Here is a 14622-nt window from a genome sequence, read left to right as displayed (position 1 = left end):
TTCAGAGTGGGAAGATTTCGAAACGCCGTTTTCGCGTTTCCATCTTTACGCTCTAACCGCATTTTTTTTTTTTACACGCATGCGTCATAGCGTCGCCTCTAAACACGCATGCGCGACCAGTATCACAACAACAATGGCGCCGTTGCTGCTAATGCTACTCACCCTGCTGTCGGGCTTACAACAGAATCTTCTTCTTCTGGAATATCTCCAGGAATAACAGAGCAATATCGACGACATAGTTCAGCACCTGAATTTAACTTAACCACGAAAATGGACCCGCAGGGCAACCATGTATAAATATTAGTGCGCATGCCCAACATTTCGTCGCCTATTTTTGCTTTGGCACCACAGCGCCACTTACAGGCCTGGCATACATTTTGCAGCGTTTTCATGCATTCGTGTGGATGCTCACATTTATTTTACGTCTCCGTCTTTACGGCAAACGTTTTGGAAAATATCAGCGTTTCGTGTTCGTTTTGACTTCGTGTGGATGGGGCTTACTGGATGTGCTCTCTTTGTCCTCTGCCATGGGAGTTGGTTCATAGCTCGTCTGCCTTGCTGTGTGTTTCCTGGATGGGGCTGCCTTTTACAGTTGCCTTTTGTATCTTTGCTTCTGTCTCCTTGAACCCCAGTCAGCCTCAGCAAATGGCCGCTCACACTGAACCTGGTTCTGATGGAGGTTTCTTCCTGTTAAAAGAAAGGTTTTCCTCTCCACTATCGCTACAAGCATGCTTAGTGTGAGGGATTGTATTTGAGTCAGTGAGTCAATGGAATCAACTGGTTTTCCTTAGATAGAAAACTTTGATCAATTTGACTGTATGATCTGGTTGAACTGTAAAGTGCCTTGAGATGACGTGTGTTGTGAATTGGCGCTATATAAATAAAGTGAAAATAAGACACACCGTCTGCTAGACTGGCTGCTTATTTCTAAGTGGTTATTCATGAACATATCTACTGTTCATGCTACGATAAGGTTGCCAAGAATTTTCAAAAATCCAGCAATCTGTACTTGTTGTTAATTTTTGGCTATTGGCAGACCGATCCTCATTGCTAAACTCATTGCTACCCCTTTACATTTTTAAATCCATTTAGGGACATGGCAGACAAACAGAATGTAGAACACATTTTTTCACGATTTGTATGGAGGTTAGTTGAGGACTCAGATGCAGAGACCAGGAGGCAGAGGTGAATCTTGTAGAATAAATGAATAACTGAGGCAAAATCCAAAGAAACAAAGAAACAAAAAAAAAAAGAAAGAATCAGGGAAAATCACATGGGAAGCCTGAGATGAGGGAACAACTAAACAACAACAGAGTTGGAGTATATAAGGGGAACAGAACAAATGATGGAACTAATGGTCTGAATAAGGAGCAGTTGTGAGTGGAACTAACTAGAAGGAAGCCAAGGGGGAAAGAAGCAGCACAAGGGGGCAAATGAGAGTAACTAAAGACTGCTTGAATATAGGGGGAAAATAAAACAAAGATCAGCAAAACAGAATAACTGAAAATTAAAAACTCAGAGTCCTAAAAGGGGAGAACCATAACACATTTATGGACAGAAAATAATTGAAGGAATTAAATCCAAATTTATATTTGCTCTGATACACAGCTGTTCTGTTAAGTGCCAGACAGGACCTCAAAGAGCAAGGGACACAGATCAGGGAGACGAAAACCCCAAACGGTTTTGAACATCCTGTCTCCATCCATCTTCATATTGCCATACCAAGGCAAAGCTATCAACTTAAAGTGACAGGACTGCAAAGAAATGACCGGCAAGAGAAGCAGCAAAAAGTCTGTGCATAACAATGAACTATTCTTCAGTTTCAGATGGTGAGGGAGGTGACGGTGGGTGCAGTTCTTTGGAAGTCAATGACATCTCCACTGTTTTGTGGAGGGACAATGAAGTTGATTCAACCTGATGGGAAGATTGATGGAGCTAAATACAAGGGCGGTCATGGAAGAAAACCTGTTAGAAGCTGCAAAAGGCTTGACACTGGGGTAGATGTTTACATTTGTATATGACTCTAAAACCTCTACCAGACCTATATCACATTGGCTTACATTAAAGAATATCCAAGAGTTAAAATAGCCAAGTAAAAACCAGAGCCAATTTTAAATGAAAAATGTAGTCAAACTTAAAAATGGATGTCCTCTGCATCCGATCGGACTTAGCTTGAGCTGTGGAGCCAAAAAACAGGCAAAAAAACACTGTAGATGCAGAGCGTTTCACAGCCATAACCCAAAAGACATGAAGCAAGAACTGCAGTGAGATGTGATTTACTCTATGTCTGCTACAGTTTATAGATATTTTTTTTTGTAAAATATAAATCGCTTATCTTCTACTTCACAATTATGCATAATTGCGTTTTTGTTAATCATGCCCTGGTGACCTATCATATTAAATCCCAGCAGCATACATTGAAGTTGGTGTTGTAATGTGACAAGCTGAATAAATGCTATTGCAATGTGCTATGTGTTAAACAACTTTCCATAAATACACCCATAGGGGCAACTAATATTTATTACGAGGACCTGCTTATTCTCACCTGCCAGTTGTTCGTTGCAGTGCAGCATCTTTTCAAAACTGGGACTTACAGTAGCCTTGCTTTGCAGATTTGATTCTTACCCTGAACTGGGTTAAATGGGTTTAGCCCTTAAACAGCATTAAATAGGCACTACAAAATCCATACAGTGCTATAAATATTATGGTAGGGAAGATGTGTAGTAACAAGGGAATTGTGGATTCAATGTCCAACACAGGTATATGCTCATTCTGATGTGTTTATGTCTTTTTACAGCATTTAGTTTTAGAGTCTTTACAATATCAATGTTTTTTTCTTCTATTTTTTAACCTGTTTTTGTGTATTTATTATATGACCTTCAATGGACTTGATAAGAACTCGATCCAAACAGCTTTTAACATTACACAGGGCTCTCTGTTTTTATTTAGGATTTGAAACAATCTTTGTTCTTTCTTTTAGAAATCCTATCTGCACACCACAGAGAAGATGTATTTAGAAATATATATGGATTAAATGGGGAGACCAAATAGTTCAGTGTTTATTTACCCTTGGGGCTATTTATACAAATTGTGAACCAAGTCATTGAAATTACTTTAATTCAATTCCTTTTTTTACCACTAGATGGCAGCCCTAACATAACAAGAATAGCAAGAATGAGATTACGTCCTAAATTTAAGCACATCTCCTTCCAAAAGTGACAATAAGCAGGTCCATGAGTCTGGAGCTCCTGAGCACCAGAGAATTTGCATGAAAAAGAGACAGATGTCAACAAATGGCATGATTTTCGCCCAACGCTGTGGGCATCTGCAGCCTGTATTTTGTCTGTGCGAGTGTGCTTGTGTACAGATCTGAGCACGTGCCAAAAAATGCATTAGCTGATAGTGAGACAGTGGGAGCCAGCAAGCAGCAGCCAGTCAGGACCTCTTTAAATCTGCAGGTGGCTTGTCGGAGATACTATTCCCTCCACTCTGTTTGGGCATTTTCCAACTTGGACAGACTATTCAGGTTGCTGGGTGAGAAAATGAACTCCCATCAGCTCCAGCATTCCAATCACTTTTCCTCCCAATTTAAAAAGGAAGTTATTAATTTTCCAATCGACAAAAAAAAAAAGAAGCTTCATAACTCTAAAAACATTTGTTGCTGAGAGCGCGAAACCGGGCCTAATTAAAATGCTCTCAGCACACATTGACTGCCTTTTATGCAATTACTCAGCAACTATAAACAAGCAAGAAGAGCTGCACCCTGATAAACCCTATTTCATGCTGTGTTCGTGCCCTCCACGCATGCTTGCTGGTGCTATGCACATCCACATTCATCTGACCTTGAAAAAATGCAGGGGAGACGCCTGCTGAGGCTGTGGAGCCAACAGCTCACTAGGGCCAGTCTCTAGAGCCTGTTGCTTTTGATGAGGACTGCTGATAGTGTGCAGCTGCATTTTCTCCAGCAGTGGAGATATGTATCTCTCCCTCAGAAAAAAGCAAAGGATTTGAGAGGCAACATAAACTATCTGCAGTACAGCTGCATTTTTTGTGCCTTTTGATGTTTATTGAAGGTAGGAGTTCAGTTGTAGTCCATGGAGGGTTCATGGGGAGACACGGAAGTTTACCTGTTTTACAAAGTCAGCCCTTGTAGTACACAACATTGAAGGGAAAGCTGGACATCAGACGAGGTATAGTGGATTTAAAAAGTCTACAAACCTCCTGATTTTTTTATCTAAACTATATGGCTATGAGATATGTAGTATAAAAAGCTGTATTTCAAGAACAAAAATAGTGAAGAAGGATGAATGTAAAGGTATAATAAAAAAGTCAAATAAAAACTGAGCAATATTTCATCCTTTAACAACTTATATCAAGTGAGCCACTGAGCAGAACTGCCACTGCAGCTAGTAGCCGCCTGATGATTACTTTGATCCTATCTAAATATTGCTGAATGTAAAAGTGCATCACCTTAATGTTTAATTACTGTAAAACAGTAAAGGTAAAAAAAATGAAATGTTTTTAGCCAACTCAAATCCATCCATCCATCCATCCATCCATCCATCCATCCATCCATCCATCCATCTGGGGTCGGGTCGCGGGGGTAGCAGCTTCAGTAGGGAGGCTCAGACGTCCCTCTCCCCAGCCACTTGGGGCCAGCTCCTCCGGGGGAACCCCAAGGCGCTCCCAGGCCAGCCGAGAAACATAATCCTTCCAGTGTGTCCTGGGTCTCCCCCAGGGCCTTCTCCCGGTGGGACTTTATTTCATTTTAGGAAATAAAGTTAGTTTTATGTCAGTGTTGGGCTATAAATATTCCAACCACCCATTTCTATCATTTAAAATACAATTCAATATACATTCATTACAAAAAATGCAGAGATCTTGGGTCTGATTTATCAAGCTTGTGTATGGAGAAAATTAGGCCCGGAACTTGCATATCACTTTCCACACTAAGGTTGTGATCTTTTTAAAAGCCTATTATGCACATTTTGGAAGAAAGAGGAAAATGGGGACAGAGACAGTAGGACTTTATATAAAACATCAATCATAGACTTGCATCATCATAATAAAGCATCATGAAAAAGCATCCAATATCATAGTGTAATCTATGCACAGATGAACCATAACTACATGTGGACCATTTAGTTAAACAGAAAAGGCCTGTGAGCAACTTAAATCCTTAATCTAACCAGTGCAATATTAAATGTTTTCTCACCATAACTTTTCCTCTCCCAGATGATTAACAGGGCATCAATACATACATTTTACAAGTTGTGATGGTTGCTGTGAACACTTTACAGTGCGTGATGGGTGGAAGACATTTAAAATGGGAGAATAAGGAGGGAAATATCTTTTTAGGGATCAACAAGGTGCTTTGCATGGACCATTTCTGTTTCAGTGTGGGTTTGTAGAGGACAAAAGATGAGGTTGAGCCTTGTACACTTTTATGCACACATTTGATTCACTTTTTGAAGGAAATTTGCTTGTGTTTGTGCATCTGCATGGTTTGATAAATCTGAAATATCTTTGAGTATTCCATTTTTACTGTATGTGCACCTTAAGAATAGATTCCACACAATATTTAATAAATGAGACCCCGTGTTACATTTTCCAATACTTTCTTAAACGACCGTTAGTACAGTTTAGGCATTTAGTCTTTATTGGTATGCACCTTCCATTATTTATGTTGAATCTGATTAACCTTAAAGTTTATCTGTTCTTGTCCAACTTTTCACTACATTTGTTAAGTATATCCTTCAAGCAGCAAAAATGAAGCAGTAGACGTGATTTTGCTGCGTCCGATGTGAACGTAGCATAACTGTGCAAAGATCGCCACTGTGCTAGCAACGAGAATGTTTTTAACTGGGGGCGTGTAGCAGTTCTCGCCGTAAAGCAAGACTGACTCTCACGAGACTTCTGAGCCTGTGGGTGCGGGTCGGTGCTCCTGCAATTGCAAGTGCGGTATTTCCCCCACAGACCACCAGGGCGGCCGAGAATACCTTTGTTCAACCTGAAATGACTAATTTAATCATCCAAAACGTTATGGAACACATTAATTAACTGAAAAATGTTGCATAGTGTGCCTTTAAGGTGTGAGATGGTGAATACTCCTTCCAAAAAAACATTAAATGCTTAAATGTAGTAAATAGTGGTTTCTAAAAGGTTTGTGTAACATTTGGTTTTTACTCCTTTAGTTTTTAATTTTAAATCTCCTTTAGATTATTTCATCTTGGTCACATTACATGTGAAAAACATTTCAAAATGCTTTTGGAATACATGGTTTAACTTTTTACATAAAAAACTTGAAAAGGAACCAAAAAACAAACCAAATATTGAGAGAAATATGACCAATGTTAAAAATAATCGCTTAAAAAAAAAAACACTTTTAAAGACAAAAATGCATCTAAGCTTCTTAAAATATAGAAAGGAAATAGATAATAAAACATAAAGAATTTATACAAGCAGTTAGCGATAAACAATAAATACCAGATTGAATATTTCAACAATAAAATTAGCAATAAAGGCATGAATGAAAAAAATTACAGGCCTAATAGTTGTGCTCTCAGTATAAGAAGTTAATTTAAAAGAGAAGTTCTTATACAACATTAAAATCCCATGAAGTTTGAACAGACCTCAGAAAAGATCCATGAAGCCACGGTTAAAAGATTCTTCTTCTAGAATTTAAGGGTCAAAGAAATCATATTTAAAGCAATTCAAACAAAAATGAGCAGCCTATGGAAGGACACAAAGGATACAAAGGATAATTTCATAGTATGAATAGAATTTGACAGGATCTTTAGTTCTTAACAAGTGTACAAGAGAAGTTAATCATGTGCATAATATGCTTTTACAATCACCATGACTGTACAGTGAAACTGGGGTAAGTTTGACAGGAAATAAAAGCGGATATGTGGCCCCAAGTTTTACTCCTATAGTATTGTGGTTTTCACAGGTCACCACTAGTTTCATTTTAACATCATTGAAGGACTCATCAAAAACACCTAATGTGTATTTTAATTTTTATGTATTTTTATTAGTCCCCCCCCCCCAAAAAAAAAAAAAATAATAATAATAAATCAACTGGACAACTGGACCATTATCAAGCACAATAATCTAAATAACAACGGCCCCATGTCCGATTTCATTTTTTATTTTAAAGGATCACAAAAAAACATGGGCTGCAAATTGTCTAAGGATGCTTTTAACACTTTTAAAGAAAAATGAAGTCATATTCTGCGCTTTCACTACTAGTTACTAAAGGACAGATTAGAACATCAAAATGTATCTGTTTGATTAGAGATATTGTGGAAGATTTTTTCCTGCAAATGCAGGAAAGAAATCTCTATGGTAATTATTGAAAAAGAAAATTGCTAAGATGTTCAGCTTTTAACATAATTCTAGTAAAAATAAAAGCCAGGATGAAGTAATGCAGCCATACAATTAAAAGTAGTTGAAGGTGAATTTCTGAGATGTGCTTATGCAGTATAAGAAGAAAAGTAAAGCATTAGGGCAGATTTTGAAAGATTCAGTGACTGTCTAGCAGCATCAGTATATCCCTGCCTGTCTATCTGGATAGAGATTCAGCCAGCAAAGCTATCCTCTCAGAACCTTTCTACAGCATGATTTTATATTCAATCATTAAGCAAATTTAAATGAAGCAAACACAAACAAGACATATTTAAGTTATTATTGATCATTATGTTTATTAAAAGTACCGTAATGTTTGAGCAGAGTAGCTGTATGTAAAATACCGATTATCAGAGCTCGGATAATACTGTCATGAGAGAAATGTGGATAAAATGTTCTAAATATCTTACTTGCAAGATGAGCTTTTTTTTACACAGGGGAAAAAGTGTTGGCTGAGATTGGCAGAAGAAAGTTGCTCTGGGATTTTTTATGATTAATAAAAATGTTATTTTGTAATAAATCCCACAAAATAAAAAAAAGGTACTCCAAATGCATTAACCTGGCAGGTGATTCTATGGCAGGTGGTTAGAGGCTCGGACTGGTAATGTGTGATACTGGGCATTCTTCCGGTGGGCCGGTCCTAATTTCAGTGTGCGAGGGCCGGCCCTCCTTAAATCATACTGGCCCCAACACTTACTGTCAGGCCGGAGCTCCTACCTGTGACAGTAAATAACTCAAGGAGCTCAAGAAGTAGCTCAATTTAACTACCTGAATGATGCATGCAGTATATATAGCCCTTCCGTGTCATGCACATCCTTGTGACGGTTGGCATATGGTGTAATTTTCTATTTTTTCAAACTGTAAAATCCTATTTCTTCAAACAGTAAAATCTCTTATAAGTGGGCCAGTGTAGATGGAAAAATGCCAAGGCCGAAAATCGTTCCCAGTACGAGTCTGGGTGGTTCTATATGAAGAGATACGTTTTCAGCAATAAGTTAGTTCTTTGATAACACTTCCTGAGGGTACCAAAAAAAGTCTGGTGCTACTGACCACCTATAGCTGAGCTTTTGATAAGCAGTGGAGCGTGGTTAGCCCAGTTCTTCCTGAAGTTGACGACCTCTTTCATCCTCTCCATGTTCAGGATCAGGCTGTTATCTTTGCACCAGCTGCTCCACCTCCTCTATGTAGTTCTGGTCGTTGTCTTCTCTGATGAGGCCCACCATTGTGTTGTCGTCTGCAAACTTCACGATGTGATAGGTGGTGAACCTGGGGAAACAGTCATGTATCATCAGAGTGAACAGCAGGGGGCTCAGGACGCAGCCCTGAGGGGAACCTGTGCTAAGGGTGATGACATCAGAGGTGTTCTGTCCTACCCGGACTGAATGAGGTCTGTCTGTGAGGAAGTCTAGCAGCCAATTACAAAGGGGTGTATTGAAGCCCAGATGTTCCACTTTCCTTCTGTTTTCCGATATGTGGAAATTGGAGGCAAGATAAACAGAAATACAGACACTTAATGATGAATATGAAACAGTAAGTATCAGAATTAGAGGGCAACGAGCTATTTGAGATCACATGAAAAGGCATTGCCATGGTAACAGCATGCTGCTTCTCCAATTTACACAACTATTGGGACAATTAGGAATTTGAGTACTAATAAAATTTCCCAGACAATAAAAAACAGGATTCCAGCTCAAACATTTCTCAACCTCTCCCAAACACATTGAAGGCAACAATATCATCAGAAAAAAAAAACTATTCTTGATTCATAGGCTACACACTAAGTAGATATGCTCACTAACATTACTGTTCAGTCACATGTGCAGCTGTGTGTAGGATATATTACTGTGAATATGGGGAAACGCTAGTTCAGCTGCTCCCTGCAATTCCACCCTGATTGATTTGTTGAAGCAACGCTAGCCTCGGTGCTTTCATCTTTATGCATGGAGGTTCCCTAAGGAAGCTTACTCCCCCAATTTTCAGCATTTTCCTTCAATCTCCATCTCACCCTCTCTCCTCTTTCCCAAGCAACTGACCCTTCACTTCTTCACCACAGGGAAGCAATGTTCTGAAATGGGCCTGATTATCATAAAGTGCCAGTAAGGGTTACCTAGGGACAGCTGCAACTGCAACATGTTTGGGAGGGAGGTACAGCAATAGGGTCACTCTGCTTTAACTGGTTTAGACAGCTGAAGGAGGTCGGAGGCAGGATATGCAGCTGTGCTCTACACATACCTGGTAGTAGGTCAGCAGGCATCATCTCCTGAGGAGGAAAGAGACACAGCTGGGATCCTGAAGTTTTCCTTTTTCTTTCACAACTGTTATATGTCAAAGGAGAACTAACCTCTTCATTAAATATAAAGTTGTTGAATATAGAAATATGATGTCCTGTTTAAGGTAATTAAATATATTGAATGCTTTGTAGAAGGTGGAATTAGAGAAATCACCGTGGTCTCTGGTTTCAGTAAAGACATTTCAATAATTAATTAAGTGCTGGAAAAAATATTACAAATACATCCCATCAGCATTTAGAAATTAGTATGGGAAGGAATGCACATTTTAAACATGGTATAGAGAAAATAATTGAAGATCTTAATTTTCACAATAAGTGATATTGTTTAAAAATATATGTTTTTCTGCTTTTGCTTCTTGTATTTTTTTCACTGTCTTTATAATATAGTACGTTGAGAGTGAAAAGTGTACATTAGATTATTATTGTCATTAGTAATATATAAGACAAAGGTTGGTTGGTTGGATGAAAGTTAGGTCGAGACTTTTCTGGGGCAGCCCAGGGAGTCAGTAATCAAATTCTCACATTTTAAGGAGACATGGATGGACCCCATGGATGCTTACACATAGTCTGATACATAAGGGAACAGTGCTCTCTTAATCTACTTGTGCACCTTTACTTATACACAAGGGAACAAAATTGTTGGTACCCCTCGTTAAATCAAATTAATAACAACAATGGTCACAGAAATAAATTGAACTTTACAAAAGGTAAATAAAAATTCTATAAAACTGAGCAAACAGAAGTCAAATATTGCTTTCCAGCCATGCTTCAACACAATGATTTATAAGACTCTTTATATAAACTCTTTAAACAGGCCTGGACTAAAATCATGATACCCGTAACTTAAAGCAATACTAAAGAACTTTGCTGGCTCCCTTATTGGAAACATGCTGTATTGTTTTCTATAAAGGAAGACTCCATTTCCCATGTGGACCAGCATGGTAAAGACCATAGCGGCTGTGGGAAAGATGAATAGCAATGTGGTAGTAAAGCTAACTCTGGAGAAACAATGTGATAAGATTTATTATGTACTTATCTGGTTTAATAGTTCAGTCTGTGCCCAGAGAACGAGGTAGGTAGAGTCCCAGATGCTGTAGTCCCAGAGGATGGTGAACAAGCAGGAGATCAGATCTGGGCAGACAAGGAAGGCATGAAAATCCAGAGGACGAAGCCAAAGCCGGTGTTGAGGACGTGCTCAGCTATTCAGAACCAGGAGATCAGAAGTCCCAAGAGGTTCCAGAGGGAAATCCAGGTCGGTGACAGAAAGTAGTACCAAGTTCAGTAAACAGGCAGAATCCAGCAGGAGTCCAAAGACAGGTCAGGCAAACAGATCAGACGGGAACAGGCAGGCTCAGGGGTTGAGAGGCAAAACAGGTCAAGATCAGGTAAACACAACCACTAAGGTAATGCTGGAACACTCAGCACTGGCTCGAGACTAATATGGCTCTGATGACTGGTTAGAGAGACGGTTAAATAGTGGCAGGAGCAGGTGGATCAGATGAACGGTAACGACAAACTATGCAGAATTAGACCGGTGAATGAAATGAGTAATTAAGCCAGTCATCAGCACCAAGATCATGACAATATTCCAATATTTGATGGGGATGGTGGAAGAGTTTGATATCCACAACTGCAATCATTAAATGTGGTTATGTCCTTATACAGTAAGAGAAATGTAGGTTAAGCAAGCTATATCGTATCATACACCAGCAGATACCCAGTTTAAGAGTATCACAAAAAAAGAGATCTATTTCAAGCAGGGGAGATTTGCAGCCAAACATTAACCCCGTCTTAAACAAGTTTTCTATGTTTCACAGTAGGTATGCTGTTCTTTCCTCGGTTTGTTTCATTTTTCTGTCTGTGAACATATAACTGATGTGCCTTTGCAAAAAGTTAAATTTTTTGTCTCTTCTGTCAACAAGACATTCTCCCAGAATTGTTGTGGTTTGTCAACATGTAGTTTTGCAATTTCCATTCTGGCTTTTATCATTTGTTTTCAATGAGGGTGTCCAAATTGGTCATGTCCCATTTAGTCTAATTTGGCTTAAACAATAATGGAAGCGGTGATATGACACTGATGTTCCTTGGATTTGAAGTTCACTTTCAATGTCTAGATGTTTTTTCGGAGCTCTTGCTACCATTTGTATTATCTGTCTCTTTGATTTGTCATCAATTTTCCTCCTTTAGCCACATGCAGGGAGGATGGCTACTGCCCCATGGATCATACATTTCTGAATAATATGTGCCACTGTGGTGACAGGAACATCAAGTTGCTTGGAGATGGTCTTATAACCTTTACCTTTAATGTGCGGGTCTATAATGATCTTTCTATTCCTTTGAGACAACGATTTCCTTTTCTTTTACTGGTCCAGGCTGAGGGTGGTGCACACCATGTCACCAAACAGCAAATCCCTGTAACCTTAAATGTAGGCCCACTGACTAATTACAAGATTTTAGACACTTGTGATGTAAATTAGTGGACACACCATGATTTAACATGTCCCTTTTCAAGGGGTACCATCATTTTTGTCCAAGCCTGTTTAATAAGTAGATTTGAGAAAATCATTTCTTCAGTCATGGTTAAACAGCAATGTCTAAATTTCATTTTTTCATTGTTATAGATTCAAAATCATTGTTACTATAGTCAGATTGAAGTAATTTGTGGGACCATTGTAGGTCTGAATGTAAAATAATCACTCTGCTGCATGCGATGTACCATTTAGACAAGAGAGTCCAGCAGGCAATCGTAATTATTATTCTGCCTTGAATGGATTAAAATAGTTAGACTTTAATAATGATTTTGAGTGAGGTATAGAACTGAGTAATTATCGTGTCCACTCTTTTGAGAAAAGAAAGAACCTAGGGAAATATTGAAAAAACATGCATTTAGACGCCTTTTTTTTAACTGATGGTTACATTATAGAGAATAATTACAGTAAAAATAATATGAATAATTTCAAATTTGTCCCCAGGTCTAAATCCTTTTAAACCCATGTGGTAAACTGAAGAGAAGAGCTCGTCTTTATTTGGTTTAGGTTTACCATGCATGTTCAATGTAAAGGGTTTAATTTACAAAACTTTTAAAAGGGTGTTTTAGGGAACAAAAATTGTTGATGTCACATTTGCGGGGTAATAATAGCCTGCAGAATGAGCCCAATGACAATAAGAAAACAAAAAGTAAGACACAAGAAACCAGAAAAGAAGCTGATAACAAACTGTTGTTAAAGTGAGGGCTGTAATGATGGGCTTTTCAGAGAACTTTCCTCTGATCTGCAGTAATTCATCTCTGGGAAACTTAAGGGAAATGTGGAAGAAGGAAAAATGGAGAGAATTAAGTGTATAATACCGGCATATATTTACTTTCAGCAGTAAATGTGTGCTCCTGTCTTGGCATCAACATGAGAACCAATTTTCTGATTTCACAATAAAACTGAGGACTATTGTAAAATAAGGGAAATTTTCCTAGTCCTCAAACACTATTTTGCTAATGGTGAGCTACGTTGAGTTTTGGGTTAAAGTAAAGTAAGCACTGGTAATGGTTTGGCTTAGGGTTGTTGTAAGGGTTAAGACATAGAGATTGTTTAAAATGACTAAAAAATCAACAGAAGGCAGAAGGACTCCTCATGTTGTCCTTACTACATATAGAAAGATGAGAATCTGTGTGTGATGCCTGGACTCGATGAGGGGAATTGCTGTTTCAGGGTCAGGGGTCCATTTAGGACAAATGTGGGAACTGAATTTAGGTCGGAGGTTTGGTCAGGGAAATTATTAAATCAAGCCATCCCTTTGGGGAGCAATGGGCTGCCATTGTGCGGCGCCCGGGGAGCAGTGTGGGGTTAAGGGTCTGGCTCAGGGACCCAGAGTGGCAGTCTGTGGGACTCACAACATCAGGATTCAAAGCCCTATGCCCTAATCACTCTCCTAAAAACACTTTCGCCCAAAGTGGGGCTCAAACCCACGACCCTGAGATTAAGAGTCTCGTGCTCTACCGACTGAGCTAGCCAGGCTGTAGCAGAGACGCAGGGTAAGGGTCAAAAACACGGTCCGCGAGAGCAGCTGTCCTGCAGGTTTTTAGCTGTTAATCAGCTCTCAATGGAAATAACCTGTGTTGGAGCAAGGAAAACCCTGAAACTTGCAGGACAGTGGCCCTCGAGGACCGACTTTGAAAAGGCCTGGTGTAGACTTTAGCCCCATTTACACTACGCTTCTGAAAGACCGGGTCCTAGCACAGTAACCGAGATAACTGTTGACGGTAAATGGCACGCAAAACCATATCACACAACCAAATCGTGCTAAACTGGTAGTAGTTCATCATTAGGGCTCAGCACAGTTCAGTTCTGGGATGGTTCTCAGAGAACAAAGAGCGCATGAGCAGACCTCGTCATCTCCATAAAGTCAGCCTCCGCAAAAATAAAATTTCAGACATTCATAAAAATACAAACTTCCCTGCTGTGGCACATGATTTCCAGTGATGATTCTGCTTAGCAGGGTGATGAACCTCAACGTCTGTCGTTGTTTTCTGTGTCTGTAAGCCCTGATTAGACTATCGTTTGTCATATCCACTTCCCAAAAAACGACTCTGTCAAGTAAATTCACCAAACATTTCCTTTGTTCGCCTGACTCTCTGCAAACGACAAAATATCACAATCATAACCAAACTTCCTAAATGTTATGGGTTCAACCATGTTGATTTGCTTGTTTACCTCTAAAGAGCAGTATTACCATAGATTGTCACTAGGAGGAGAGGAACCGTGTCAGCGTGGTGTGTAAACAGTAGGAATTTCACAAAAAGCAGCAGAAGTCATGGCTTTATTCAACAGAAAAAGTTAGAGGTCTGAAGGGATCGGGACTAAACAGCAGGGTGGCCTTAAGAAAAACATTGATCAGTGAGGCTAATTAAAAAAAAAAAGTTCAATTGGCTGGTG

General features: G+C 39.2%; 1 non-coding gene across 1 annotated transcript; it reads right to left on the bottom strand.

The window, feature by feature from the left end:
- Positions 1–13631: 13631 nt before the first annotated feature.
- Positions 13632–13704, bottom strand: trnak-cuu. Its single transcript has one exon. It is a non-coding gene; the product is annotated as a tRNA-Lys (tRNA).
- Between the last annotated feature and the right edge of the window lie 918 nt (positions 13705–14622).

This window comes from Cyprinodon tularosa, unplaced genomic scaffold (assembly GCF_016077235.1).
Source record: "Cyprinodon tularosa strain WSP-4 unplaced genomic scaffold, ASM1607723v1 ctg22, whole genome shotgun sequence".
In the NCBI taxonomy this organism is placed as follows: domain Eukaryota; kingdom Metazoa; phylum Chordata; class Actinopteri; order Cyprinodontiformes; family Cyprinodontidae; genus Cyprinodon; species Cyprinodon tularosa.
The sequence above is the reverse complement of the archived record's forward strand: the minus strand, read 5'-3'. Positions and strand labels throughout refer to the sequence as shown.